At 45.7% G+C, this 15280-nt stretch overlaps 1 protein-coding gene across 2 annotated transcripts in view; it reads left to right on the plus strand.

Moving 5' to 3' along the window:
- The first annotated feature begins 7573 nt into the window (after nucleotides 1-7573).
- The window catches only part of Pld1 (phospholipase D1), a 208772-nt gene continuing 201065 nt past the window's right edge, over nucleotides 7574-15280 (plus strand). Inside the window, exon 1 of one of the 2 annotated variants that reach the window (XM_031376479.1) lies at nucleotides 7574-7878. The gene's annotated coding sequence lies outside the window, so the exon portion shown is untranslated. The remainder of the gene's footprint in view (nucleotides 7879-15280) is intronic. The other variant, XM_031376480.1, reaches the window with a different exon arrangement.

A 15280-nucleotide genomic window follows, 5' to 3' on the forward strand; every position in this document is an offset into this window, starting at 1 on the left:
TAGAGGGCCAGTGTGGAACCATCTTAGGGTGCATGGCTTTGAGACCTGAAGGTGTAATATCAGATTCCAACCAGCAAGAGAGCCTTCAATTAAAACATCTAAACATATTCTACGTTTATCTAGGCAAATGTGAAGCATTGATGGGAAAAGAAATTTGTCTTTAGGCCTTGTCTTAATTGGGGTTTCTATTGCTATGAAGAGACACTATGACCAGAAAAACTCCTATGAAGGAAACCGTTTCATTGAGACTGGCTTACAGTTCAGAGTTTAGTGCATTATCTTCACAGCAGGAAGCACAGCAGCATGCAGGCAGACTTGGTGCTGGAGAAGGAGCGGAGAGCTCTCCATCTGGATCATCAGCCTGGCTTGAACATCTGAAACCTCAAAGTTTGTCCCCAGTGACATTCCTCCAACAGGGCCACACCTACTCCAGCAAGGCCACGCCTCGTAATAGTACAACTCCCTATGGGCCTATGGGGGACATTTATATTGAAGCCACCACAGAGGGCTATCAGACAATCGCTGGTAGAGGCTTTTGTGGGCAGGCTTAATGGCCTGAATCCCATCACCACGTCTGAGGTAGCAAGAAGGAGCTCTAGAGAAACATCTTCTGACCTTCACATATCCAAAGTGTGGCATGTGAGTATCGCACACACACACTCCAATAAGTAACACAATACGCAGAGAGTAAATACACGTTTTAAAAGAAAAAAAATTGACTTTATCTTTGACAAGGGAGTACAATTTGACTCAGTTGTTGGTCCAATGGTGACAAGACTAAGAAGTTCAGATTTACACTTCAAAGACAGACAGAGAGAGAGCGTGCGCTGGTTAGCTAGAGTTTACAAATCCAGGGGCTGGGAACTAGCTTAGTGTGCAGAATCTGTGCCTAGCATGTGTGAAGCCCTGGGTTCGGTCCCCAGCACCCCAGCACAAAAATACATTGACGATGGCACAGGCCTGTGATCCCATGCCTGAGAGGTGTGGGCCGAAGGACCAAACTATGCAGCTAATTTAAAGCCAACCTGGGGTACATGAGAAACCGACTCAAAGCAAAACCAAAGAAGAAACAAGAACAGTAACAGATCCACTGATGTCTTTCCTCATCCATCTCCCCGTCAGTTTGGTTAAGGGCTAACTGACACTCCTGATGAACAAGGCTCATCTGGAGCTCCCTGGATATCCTTACTCCAAAACACATGCTGAACCTGAACACTCCTAACCCTCCAGCAGCTGGAGTCCGCCTTTGCTTGGACCCCACTGCTTCTTCTGATTTCAGGGTTTCACTTTGCACCCACACAAGTTTTCTGTATAGCAGTCTTTTTTCCTCAAAAATTATCTCTATGTATGTATGTATGTATGTATGTATGTATGTATGTATCTATCTATCTATCTATCTATCTATCTATCTATCTATCTATCTATCTATCTATCTATGGAGATAGTCTCCCTATCCTGGAACTCATAATATGACCTACACAGGCTTTAACATTGTGGCGCTCTTTCAGCCTTAAGTCTCTAGGTGCAACTGTGATAGGCGTGAGCCACCATGCCTAGCCTAAAACAAAAGGCCTAACATATGCTCTCCTGGCCAGAGCTTTCTGTGTCAGTCTAGGCTAGTTGACATTCCTTACCTGTAGGAATGTGCTCAGCTCTTACTCTAGCCTCTGACTCCATCCCAGCCATTTTCTTTCTTGATTGCCTTACTATTCAAATCTCTGTCTCTTTGTCCTTCAACCCACACATTCTTGCTTCATGGCTCTCACACCTGTTAGCTCTTTAGCATGGATGCTCTTTCCAGAGACATCTGAAGGGCCTTGCTCCTTTTCCAGTTTAGAAGCTGGGAATCAAACTCAGGTATTCTGCCGGAGCAATACGTGCGCTAAACCCCCAAGCCATCTCTCTGACTCCTATTATTGATTCTGTTAGACAGACTCTCATACTGTAAGTTCAGCTTGTTCTGGAACTCAGCGTGTAGAGGTCCAGACTAACCTCAAGCCTGTAGTAATCCTCCTGCCTCAGCACTGGCATAACATTTTTGTGCACCCTGTCTTTCTTCACCCACCTAAGGCAGTCTCTGATTGGTTTTAATAAAGAGATGACAGTCTATAGCTAGGCATGAAAGGGAAGGAGGGACTTCCAGGACAGAGGCAGGGACTCTGGGAAAAGAATCTGAAGCAGGGGATTGGCCAGACAGACATAGAAGAAGTCAGATGTACTGGCACTTAGTGAGAGATAATGGACCACATGGCAAACACGGACTAAAAGAAAAGGGGGTTAATTTATTATATAATAATTTATATATAACATATAATTATATATTAATTCATTAATATATTATTAATAAGTTATACGAGCTAGTTGGGAAATCACCCGAGCTTTTATAGATATTAATAAGTCTCTATATTACTATATTACTATATTACTGCTTGAGGCAGCCGGGACCTCACCTTCCAGGTGTTTATGGTTTGTTCTTTGGATTTGTTTTCGTTTGTCTTTTGTTGTTTGTTGTTTTGGATTCCCAGGCATACTACTTTTTCAGCTCTTTTTTTTTTTCCATGCTCACTTTGTGATCACAGTTGCTTTCGCAGTAATTTAGGTACAGTTATTTAACTCATCCATCTCCCTGTCAGTTTGGTTAAGGGTTTAAATAGAGTTGTCATAAGTACCATTGTCACAAGATACTGGCATACAACTATATTGGTCTAAAAAGCTTATTCACTTTTTACTTCTTTTTTTGTTTTGTTTTGTTCTGTTTTGTTTTTTCAAGACAGGGTTTCTCTGTATAGCTCTGGCTGTCCTGGAACTCACTCTGTAGACCAGGCTGGCCTCGAACTCAGAAATCCACCTGCCTCTGCCTCCCAAGTGCTGGGATTAAAGGTGTGCACCACCACCACCCGGCTGCTTATTCACTTTTTAAATACCTTCATGCATATCTTCTTATTTAATAATTATGACAGTTTGCATAAATGTGCAAAGCCTTAAAAGCACAATTCAAAAAATACACCCACAGCAAGAATTTGGAAATGAGTTTCATATTTATCTGTTTTTGAGATAAGATCTCAAGAAGTCTAGACTAAGCACGACTTCCTGAGGCTAGGATGACCTTAAACTTCCCACCCTCCTGCTTCCACCTCCCAAGTGCTGCGTTACAAGCCCATGTCACCATGTCCAGCTTGAGACAACTGGTGTTGGTTGGACAGGGGAAGTCTGGTCTCTTTGGGTCTGTTGGTTATAGAACCTCCTTAGGGCTTGGCTGTAGGTGACTAAAAGACTGCCTGCTGTATTGAACTTGGGACTTTTGGAAGCAGGGTTTCACATGACTGGCAGCCCGCAAACTGCCTGTTACTATGAGAAATTAGGAAACATACACATGTTCAGTAGGAAGCTAAACGAGGCTCTAGGGTCTGAAAGCCTCCAGGAACCCGGGCAATAACTGCTCTGTGTCTCATTTTCTCCAGTGACTTTCATCTTTTTCCTGGCTTCTTCATTTCCAGTTCTAAGCATGTGATTCTGGCTTATTCTATACATTCTTGTGGCTGGAGTGAGTGGTGTGAACAGGTAGCCCAGGATAAAATATCTTGCTCTGCATCCTGTGTCTCCAGGTAAACATGCGTGTACTGCCTAATTAATTAACATTGGTTTTGGATACGGGCTATCCTGTAACCCAGGCTAGCATCCAAGTTGCTATGTAGCCAAAGGTACCCCTGAACTTTGGGTTCTCCTGCTTCTGTTTCCTGGATACTGGGTTCCAGGTAGGCACCACTGTGTCTGACTTATACAGTGCTGGGGTTTCATGCATGCTAGGCAAATATCCTATCACTGAACCACACTGCCAATCCTTAATTACTATTAGTAAGGAAATGTTTGTGAGGGAATGGAGGGTGAAAGCAGGTGTACTGATCTGAATGAGAATGCCCAGCCCTCTCCCATTAGTGGAACTGTTTGGGAAGGATTAGGAGGTGAGGGCTTGCTGGAGTGGATGTGGCCTTGTTTAGAGTAGGTATGTCGGGCTGGCAAGATGGCTCAGCGGGTAAGAGCACTGACTGCTCTTCTGAAGGTCCTGAGTTCGGATCCCAGCAACCACATGGCGGCTCACAACCATCCGTGATGAGATCTGACGCCCTCTTCTGGTGCATCTGAAGACAGCTACAGTGTATTACGCTGGAACGAGCAGGGCCGGAGCAAGCAGAGGTCCTGAGTTCAATTCCCAGCAGCCACACACATGATGGCTCATGGCCATCTGTACAGCTACAGTGTACTCATACACATAAAATAAATAAATAAATCTAGAGTAGGTATGTCACTGGGGGTAGTTTTAAGGTTTCAAAAGCCATTCAGGCCCCCTGTCTGCTACTTGAGGGTCAGATATAAGCTCTCAGATGTCCCCTCAGGGTCATGCTTGCCTGCTTTCCTGATGCCAGGCTCCTCACCATGATAAGCACAGACCAATCCTCAAAAAACTGTAAGCGAGTTCTGTGAGCTTGAAGTGATTTGAATTTGAATGGTCCCCACATTGAATGTGATTGAATTTGAGTGGCACTGTTTAAAGATTAGGACTTATGGCCTTGTTGGAGTAAGCACAGTCTTATTAGAGGAAGTGTGTCACTGGGAGGGTGGGCACTGAGCTTTCAGAAGCTTGAGCCAGGCCCAGTGGCTCCACTTTCTTCCTGCTGCCTTTGAATCTGGATGTAGAACTCTCAGCTCTTTCTCTAGCACCATATCTGCCTGCATTCTGCCATGCTCGCACATTAGGATAGTGGATTCAACCGCTGAACAGTAAGGCAGCCCCAATTTAATGTTTTTCTTAATAGGAGCCGCTATGATCATGGTGTCTCTTCAGCAATAAAACTCTAAGACAGGGCTCATTGCCTGAGATAGAACTCATGCTTCCCATTCTCCATCTGTATCTATTTTATGCAGTCTTATCACCAATAGACTGGAAGTAAATCATCCACCCGAATTTATATTAACAAATTTATATTGATCTATATTAAATTTTAGTTTTTTTTCTTCATGCTATGAATTGAGGTAATATGCTCAACTGTAAATATGTCTTTTCATACATCAAAAAAGTATTTTATTCATTAAAATTGTTCCTCCAAGGTACTCTAAAACCTTACATTTTTGCAAAAATAAAAATGCAAACATTAGCCGGGTGGTGGTGGCGCACGCCTTTAATCCCAGCACTTGGGAGGCAGAGGCAGGTGGATTTCTGAGTTCGAGGCCAGCCTGGTCTACAGAGTGAGTTCCAGGACAGCCAAGGCTACACAGAGAAACCCTGTCTCAAAAAACCAAAACAAAAAAAAAAAAAAAAAAAAAAAAAAAAAAAAAAAAAAAAAAAAAAAAAAAAGCAAACATTATAAACTGATCCTATATTACTTTTATGTTCAGAAGAGAAGATGAAATATTTAGCACATTTAGAAAAAAACTTGTGTGGTTAAACTGCACTTTTGAGATGAATTTATATATTAGCTATTTTCCTCATTGCTATCACTAGCAGAGGAGCAGCTGACAAGAGGAAGAGCTCATATGGGCCAGAGAGTGAGGTTAAACAAGTTTGTCGTGGCAGGAGAGGCTTGTGGCAGAAGCTTGAGGCAGCCAGTCACAGGGGCTCTGAAATCAGGGAGATGAGGGGCGATCCCATCGCTTTGCATTTCCTCCTCAGCCCGCGGAATCTTGCCGCCCACATTCATGGCAGGGCGACCTGCCTCAGTCACACCTTCCTAGAAACGTCCTCACGGGCACCCAGAAGGTGGATTTTAATGGTGAGTCTAACCCTAATCCGGCTGACACCAGATGCAGATTAAACACCACACTACAGGAGTCAGGGTTTCCTAGCCTGCCCTGCCCCCATCCAGTGTCTCCCTCCGTAGGCCAGGCTGGCTCAAACGGGAGGAAATCCTCTTCTGGGTCATTTGTTTTTCCCTTGACACCCCTGAAAAGAAATAGCCATCACAAAATCTCTGAGGACTGTAACAATGATCTACGGAGTTCCCGTATGTCTAGGATGTATGTTCACTATGCCTTCACTCCCCTGTGGGGTGACCTGTGGTAATCTTTTTCACTTTTCTACCTCATGGGGGCAGAATTCCGGTCATTGTGCAATACTTGTCTTATTTATAGTTACAGTTAACAGAAAGACCTATTGTTATGTGCTAATGCCAAATGTTTCAGTGATGACTTTTAAGAAACCGGGATGTAATTTAAGTACAGCCTGGTGCTTCTCAACCAAACGTCTCACACCATCCAATGACAAGCTTGTAAGACCACAGGTTACTCCTAGGCACATGCTTATCAAATCATCTGAAACTAATAGCCAGAGGAAGGGAGGAAGGAGGCTTATGCAGGCTTTCGGTTACTTCCTCGTTATAGTCTTGCCAAACCCTTCTTAGGCAAGACCCTGTTTGCTCAGAAGGCTGCGCACAGAGTTGCAAAGATCTGTCAGCATCACAGGATCCAAAAGGCATCAATTATTTCTGTCAACGAGGAAAGAGTGACGGCTGCGGCTGCCTGACTCTGCGATCCTTAGGAAAGATGTGCTCAAAAGAGAAGAATGCAGTGAGGGCTGGGCAGCTCCAGGTTACAGGAAAACTGAGCCCCATGCTGTAATTTCAGCTCCTCCTCTGTCTGGACGGAAATATTATATTTTTTTCATTTCATGCAGTGCCATGGGCAGGGTAAGATTATGAAACTGGGCCTGTCTCACTGTATAATACTCAATAAACAATTTCAAAAGACCGACAGCATTAGCAATCTGATGTACAGGGAACCGTTGCATCTTTGGGCTTTGGCTGGAAATAGTGTTGTGCAACCAGTCTTGGAACTGACTTGCGTTCAAAATTATATTCCAAAAGGACTGCTGTCCACACCACACGGCCGCTGGTTTTCCCTGGATGACCACTCCCTTGAGTGGACTAAACCGGCAAGCTTACTGTGCGGACAGTTGCATCGGTGTGATAGGACTTTCTCGTTCTCCTCCCGTATTATTTTAATTTTAATCTTTCCCTCTGACATTTCTGAGTCAGACCCAGCACTGAAGTCAAGTGGGAGTGAGAAGTGTGAGGGTGGTGTGTGACTGAGACAAGAGGATCATCTAGTTTGAGCTCAACCTGGTCTTCATAGCCAACCAGGTGTACAGCAGAGACCTAACTTCAAACCAACCGACCAAACACCCGCCAACACAACACACACACACACACACACAGAGAGAGAGAGAGAGAGAGAGAGAGAGAGAGAGAGAGAGAGAGAGAGAGAGAGAGAGAGAGAGAGAGAGAGAGAGAGAGAGAGAGATCTAGGGACAAGCACAGGCACTTTGGGAGCCTGAAGAGGAGATCCTTGGCTTCTGCAAACTTAGCAGAGCAGGTCAGGCTGATTCTTCACTTTCCAGCCTCAGTTTCCTTGTAAACAGGCAACAACACCCACCCAAGACCTACCCGAGGGATTTGTAAGAAGGCCACAGTTGGCCTCTACAAAGCATGTCACTTCAGCTCGGGAATATTTCACCACTTGGCTCGCTGTTGGCTTGTAACTTGCGGGACAGTCTTGGACAGGGATTGGACTCGGGAGACCAGAGAGAAGTAAACTTGGTAAGAACCACGCTAGCGTGCGCCCCTGCGCCCCGAGGATAAATGTGGCTGAGTTAGGAAACTTGGAGAGAAGAAAGTGTTAGAACCGAGGCATGGAGAAAGGCCGGCGGCAGAGGCTGTCACCCAGGCTGGCCGGCGCCGCCCCGCCCCACCCTGCAGACCGGCTGAGTTCCGGGCGGCGAGTCCCAGCGCCCGCCCTCCTTCCGCGGCCCCAGCTGCGCCAGCTGCGCGGGGACCCCCCCGAAGTCGCCGCCGCCGCAGCGTGTGTGCCCGCACCCCAGGCCCACAGGTAGGAGCTGCGGGGGCCAGGCTTGCGGGGCTTCTGAGCCCGTAGGGCGTCCGCGGGCCCTCGTGCTTCGTCCCGCCTCGTTTGTCCCTCTCTGAGCGGATCTCAGCAGCCAGGTCCCTGAAGTTCCCTTGGGAACCCTGGAGTCCCTCCCAAAGTCCCAATTCCTGCAGTGTCTGCGCTGGCAAGAGCTGAGCACACTGACCGCAGGCGAGGACCGCTTCCCCCAGAGCGCAGAGCCTGGTCAGAGGCTGGTGCCCTAGCCCCCACTCCATTCTCAAGTCCCTGCAGATCCGGGGAGTCCTCTGCAGGATGCACCCCACCCCACCTCCTCGGGTCGCGGGCGCAGTGGATCTGTACGCTCCCGCTAGATCGTCCCGCGCTCCCTGAGCTCCTTAGCACTGTGGGCTGAGCGGGATGGCGACGGCACCAACATCCCGGACCAACCAGGAAGTGCTGCATTCCAGCGGCTTTAGAGTCCAGCTGAAGCACAGTCCCGGGCGCCGAGCCACACAGCTGCTGCCCCGGGGCCAGGGATGTGCTGTGCTGGAGTGGAGGAGGGACAAGGGTAGGAATGAAAAGCAGGGCCTGTGTAGGGCAGTTGTTATTTTAGCTCCGACCCGAGAAGTTTGGGGACTGACTTCTCGGGTTAGGGAGTTGAGGTCCTCTAACCCAGGGGACAGTTTGTTTGAAACACTCTCTTCGGTAGCCCGGGCTGCACTCAGAGGCTATGTAGCCAAGGTTGACATTCCTGGTCCTGCTTCCATCTCTTAAGTACAGGTCAGGACTTCTTAGAATTTGGCCAGCCCTTTCCTCTATACCCTAGGGCTACGTGCCACGCCTAGGTTTGCCTTCGGCACCCCCCCAGCCTCCCAATCTCAGACCACTGCTGGCCACCTTCTTTCCTGAAGCTCAAAACCTGATCCTAAGGACCGCAGGAGCTTATTCATTTGACCATTTCTAGGTCTTTCCACGGAAGGAAGAGACCTCTTAATCAGCCAGGTTCATCAATTTCAGCTTAGCCAACTCCTTATGTATGACCTTCCTAGGGCTCCTGGAGACTTAGCTACCCAGGAATTTCAGTGAGGTATGTCAAAGGTGCTGTCAAGGAAGCCTGAGGTGTGCAGAGAGTCTCATTTGAACTAGTCTGTTCTGCCCATCTCTTTCCATAGTACTTGCTTTGCGACCCACGACTGAATTTGTACTCAGCTGTTTAGCTTGAATTTGTAAGCAGCCCTTAAAGGGGTGTATGGGGACCTTTTAAACGGTTACGTAAGCGGGTATCTGAACTTTTATGAGCCGGAACAATTAGCTTTCCAAATAAATAGTGCGGGTGGAGAAGGTTTGGGGAGATCGCGTCCTTGCTGTGTTGTTTCTGGCATCAGAGGGTTTTGTTTGTTTGTTTGTTTGTTTTGTTTGTTTTTTGAGACAGGGTTTCTCTGTGTAGCCCTGGCTGTCCTGGAACTCACTCTGTAGACCAGGCTGGCCTCGGACTCAGAAATCCACCTGCCTCTGCCTCCCAAGTGCTGGGATTAAAGGCTTGGGCATCAGAGTTTTGCACACACTGGTGTTAAGTAGTCCCCTCCAGGCTCCTTTAGGTTGACTGACTTACTGATAACTAGATGAGAACTATCTAGTTAATGGACATCCTGCTGATCAGACCTTTCCTTAGTATGTATTTGTGTATGGTCTTAGTATGTAGTATGAATGGTCTTATGTAACTCTGTATGAGAAAAGCATTACAGGGACAATTCATCTATCTCTGGTTTCAACATTTTTTAAAAAAAGATTTATTTTATTTTTAATGATGCGAATGTGTTGGGATGGGTGTGGGAATGTGCATATGGTGCCTAAGAAGGCCCGAAGAAGCCATTGCTCAAACTGGGTGCTATGAGCAGGACTCAGATCCTAAGGAAGGGCAGGATGTGCTCTGAATGGCTAGGCCATCACTTCAGTCCCATTTCTAACTTTTTTTCTTTTAATTTTAAGTTTTATTTTTATTTTATCAAAATAAACACACGATTTGGACATCTTAACAATTTAAAAATATATGTTTGATTGCACAGCTCTGCCAGTGTGCTACCATCTCCCCAAGTCCATTCCCAAAGGGCTGCTTGGCCTCCTTACAGGGCTTAATAATGCTGTAATAATAAAGATTGCATTGCAAGCTTCGGTTTTCTCACCAAGAAAGGTGAGATTCTTTCTCATAGCTTTAAAGAAATTATATATAGTCTCTTGTATGACCCTGGAACACACTCTGTTGGTGGAGATTCCTATGAATTACCCATCTTTCTGCCCTTGTTTCTACCTCCCAAATACTGGAATTAAAGGGCTGCACTATCATGCCTAGCTCACACTTTTTGTTTTCATGTAGCTCAGGCTAGCCTGGCTTAACCTTGCTAGGCTGCAGAAGGAGACCATGCTTCTGAAACTCCTGCCTCCACCCTGAGTGTCGGGATCCCATGCACACGCCACCATACCTGGTTTTGTGTTGTGCATGTTAGCGGGGCACACTCGACCAACTGAGCTACACTGTCAGCATGAAATACCCTTTTAAAGAGCAGGGGTGAAAAGCGTAGCCAGTTAAGAGGGCATCTGGTAAATTTTACCACCATGAGTCGAGGAAGCCTATGTGAGGGTCAGCTCATGGGGTCTGTAGTGGAAACACTTTGTGAGTTTAGCTGTCTAGAGGTACAAACAGGGAAGGGGGTAATTCTTAGTGTTCCCTCCTCTGGATATGTAACACACAAACAGAAACAATCTTAATTTTGTCCCCTTTAGTCGTACAAGAGTACCAGTCAACAGCACGAGTGAGTCCAGCTAAAGACATGGTTTTAGTACCCAAAGACCTTTCTGATCAAGCAAGTCACTGGGTTTAGCAGTTTCCTCTCCTCCCCAGCCATATGCTGAAGACCAATGGACCGGACACATGAGATACGGGTCTTTAAACTTGTAGTTAGATTGAGTCATTGTGTACAGGAGAGAAGCTGGCATATGGGAGGCTGGGTTTTATGCATACAGTCCTTTAAGTTCCCAAGGCACAAATAAAATGTATTTGCTAGGGTGTGGTTATAAGACGTTTCAGGGTTCAGATGAGAAGCGTAACCTCGGCTTCCTGGAAGCCTGGGACGTTGCTGATTAGAAAGGCAACCATACAGATTGCATCCCATGGTTCAGTGGGAATGCGTCCTACTGCTGTGTTTTCCCTGAACTCACAGTGCAGTATCAAATCTGGATCCCAGATGTTTTAGCGGTGGGTTATTGAACAACAGCCTATGTTATGTAACTGTTCCATAGAACCACAGTCTTCTTTTCTATTGTGAAATTTTACCAGGTTTTAGATTTATGGAATAAGCATTATAGTGACAAAATAAGACGATAAATTGTGTATTTAATCAACACTGGCTTGGTGTCTGCTTGGCTCTGGATAGCATTCCAAGCACTCTACAGATGTGAGAAGCCTCCTTTATGTATCTGAGGCTGTGAGAGGCACCCGAGGTCACAGCACGAGGCAGGGCTGGGCCTCCAGCCCAAGCAACCTGACCCTGGAGCTTTTGTATTGCTGTCTCTCTAAGAAATATTACTCTTGGAGTCTACATCCCTTCCCAGCCACCTTTCTACATTTTTGTTCGTATTTTGTCCTTGTTTTTAGGCATAAATAACATGTCAAAATTGCAAGCATCATGAAGAGCTTGCACAATCAGTTCAACTCATTCATTATTATTATTATTATTTTTTTTTGAAGAGGGAGGCAAAGTGGATTGTGATCATGTTGCTGGTGGGAGATTATGTGTATGACTGAGGCAGGATTTTCTAACTCTTGGCATGAGGAGTGATTATCTAATGTGACATTATCTATCTATCTATCTATCTATCTATCTATCTATCTATCTAATCTATGTATCGATTAAGCTATCATCTCTCTCTTTCTTCCTTTCTTTTATTTTAAGGATTTATTTATTTATTTTATGTGTAAGTACACACTGTAGCTGTACAGATAGTTGTGAGCCTTCATCTGGTTGTTGGGAATTGACTTTTAGGACCTCTGCTCGCTCCCGTGGCCCCGCTAGCTCCAGTCGGCCACGCTCACTTGGTCCCTGCTTGCTCCAGCCCAAAGATTTATTTATTATTATAAAGAAGTACACTGTAGCTGTCTTCAGACACACCAGAAGAGGGAATCAGATCTTATTATGATGAGTTGTGAGCCACCACATGGTTGCTGGGATTTGAACTCAGGATCTTTAGAAGGTGCTCTTACCCGCTGAGCCATCTCGCCAGCCCCTCTTTCTTTCTTTCTAACACACACACATACATACCATTATCTTTGGAGACTGGGTCTCATGTAGGCTAGGCCTTGCTATCTATGTAGCAATATAGTCAAGGATGACTTTTGGTTCCCTTGTCACCGACTCGCAAGTGCTGGCATTACAAGCCTTTCTCACCATGCCATTACAGTTTTATACCATGTTGAGAACTGAACTCGGGGCTAAGCATGCTAGGAAGGCATTCTGCCAATTGAGCTACACCCATTCCGTATTTTAATAACTGCTACAACTGCATTGGAGCCAAGTTGCTTAATAATGGCCCAGGTTCCATCAGGAGGCCAGAGTGCGCTCTGGCCACTGATTCTAGGCCATTGAGGTTTTGCCCTGGATTTCCAATCTTCATTATCAAGCGGCGACACTGAACTCTCTCCTTGTTGAGGGGAGCATCTTATTTTATGACCCAAGGCTGGCCTCTGAATGAGGATAACATTTTATTTTGTACTGAATTATTTTTGAGCATTTGGGATCTAGACTTGGAAACCTTTTGGAAGCCTCTGACGCACAGAGGAAAATCAGCCAAGAGCAGCAGGGAACAAAAATAGTCTGCCTTAGTTCTTTAGAGGTGAATGAGAGTTAGTTCTGGGGCAAAACCCTACCAACTGTGTATTAAAGACAGAAAATGTTTACGTTCAAAGTGGTTCTTTTCAAGGTAAACTTTTACAGACGGGGACCTTTGGGAGAAAGAGCCTGAGGAGTAGCCCAGGAGTGGAAAAAGCAGAGCTAAGGGTACACAGGTGGAGGTAATGGAATAGAACCTTTGGCAGGTCTCCATAAAGTCTGGAGATTCCTAAGACAGGCCAGGCTTGGGAAAATCAAGGGGGGATGGCTTTCGTCACATGATCTTAATGTCTAAACTGTTGCTAATTATCCTAGTTTGCTTTCTAGTTCTGTGATAGCAGGAAAGGATTTATTTCTACTTATTACTTCCTAGTGAGTCCATCACCAAGGGAAGTCGGGGCAGGAACTGAGGACAAAAGAGGCCACGGAGCAGTGCTGCTTACTGGCTTTCTCTGTCTGCTTTCTTACTACACCCAGGACCACCTGCCTCAGGGCGGTACTGCCCACAGCAAGCTGGGTCCTCTCACATCTACCATTAATTAAGAAAATGCCTCAGGCCCATCCAATGGGCCTTAATCTTAATTAATTAACCTTAATCTTAATTAACCTGCACCATGCCTGCCTGGACACTGCCATGCTCCTGCCTCGTTGATATTGGACCGAACCTCTGAACGTGTAAGCCAGCCCAAATTAAATATTGTCCTTTTAAGACTTGTCTCGGTCATGGTGTCTGTTCACAGCAGTAAAACCCTAACTAAGGCAGAAGTTGGTACCAGGGACTGGGGTATTGTTGTGATAGGCCTGACCATGCTTTTGTTTGGAGGAAGGTGGATTTTGGGACTTCAGATTTGGAAAGGCATGGAATGCTTTAAGTGGAGCTTAATGAGCCATCCTAGTAGAAATATGGAAGACTTTGTTGCTGAGAGTGATTTGAATTGTGCAAACCTGGCCCTAGAAGTTTCAGTGGAGAAGAATTTCAGTATACGGTCTAGAGGCTGTTTTTGTGTGTTATTCTGGTGAAGAACATGGCTGCCTTTTGCCCTTGTCTGAAGAGTCTGCCTGAGGCTAAGGTAGAGAGACTCAGATTAATTGCTTTGACAAAGGAAGTCTCTGAGAAACACCCATCGTGTATATATAGTGTTCTCTGGTTAAGTCTCATGAAGAGCATTTTAAACAAGTGTAGCAAGCTGAGAGTTTTACATCTTTATCTGAAGGCTGCTAGCAGAATACTGACTTCCAGGGAGCTAGGGTGAGGGTCTTAAGCCCACGGGCACAGTGACACACCCACTCCAACAAGGCCACACCTACCTCAACAAGGCCACACCTTCTAATAGTGCTAGTCCCTGGGCCAAACATAATCCATTGTATAATCCATCCCATCCTCCTCCTAGATGACTTTAGTTTGTGTCAAATATATCATATCAGTGGAAACCTAACCAGTATGCTACTCACAAAAGAAAGAAAGAAAGAAAGAGAGAGAGAGAGAGAGAGAGAGAGAGAGAGAGAGAAAGAGAGAGAGAGAGCGAGAGAAGAAGGAAGGAAAGAGAAAAGAAAATAAGAGAGAAAAGAAGTGAGGGGCCATAAGCTACAGTGGAACTGCCTCCAGAAACCTCTGGGTTATGCAATCATTGTCCAGGTGGGGTTGTGGACAGCGTGAGGTATTTCAATCCCTGCATCTGCAGCAAATTTTCTTGCTGTCTAAATTCTGGGAGAAGGCATGGTCTTGGTGGCCACAGATGGCACCCTGAGTGTACAATAGTTTGCACTCCATGGGAGCTGAATGGAAAGGTCAGTTAGCTGGCGAAGGGAACCAGCTCATCACTAAAACTCTATAGGCACTCCAGGAAGAGAAGAGTTTCATGGTCGGTGTTTTATTTACATGCCCTTCACAGTGACCTTTAACTACTTTGTTCTAGTTTTGTTGTAATTGTTTTTGGTTTTGAGACAGGGTATCAGGTAGCACAGGTCCGCCTTGAACTCTCGGTAGCTGAGGCTGACCTTGAATTCGTGATCTTCCTGCTTCCACCTCCCAAGGGCTGGGATATAGGAACCTGGTTCATATACTGTGTGTGTGTGTGTTTAGTTTCATTATTATCTCCATTTTTATAATAAAACTGTAAGCTAAGGTAATGTGATGGTTTGTATATGCTTAGCCCAGGGAGTGGTACTATTTGGAGGTGTGGCCTTGTTGGAGTAGGTGTGTCACTATGGGCGTGGTCTTAACACCCTCACCCTAGTTGTCTGGAAGCAGTCTTCCACTAGCAGCCTTCAGATGAAGATGGAGAACTCTCAGTGCCTCCTGCACCATGCCTGCCTGGACGCTGCCATACTCCCACCTTGATGATAATGGATGGACTGAACCTCTGAACCTGTAAGCCAGCCCCAATTAAATGTTGCCTTGGTCATCATGTCTGTTGACAGCAGTAAAACCCTAACTAAGATAGGGAAGGTAAGGATACAGAATTTGGGAGTAAAGTAAGGTTCTTTTTGGTACTAATATTATAGGTATATATATATATATA

Source organism: Mastomys coucha, unplaced genomic scaffold (assembly GCF_008632895.1).
Source record: "Mastomys coucha isolate ucsf_1 unplaced genomic scaffold, UCSF_Mcou_1 pScaffold17, whole genome shotgun sequence".
NCBI lineage: Eukaryota > Metazoa > Chordata > Mammalia > Rodentia > Muridae > Mastomys > Mastomys coucha.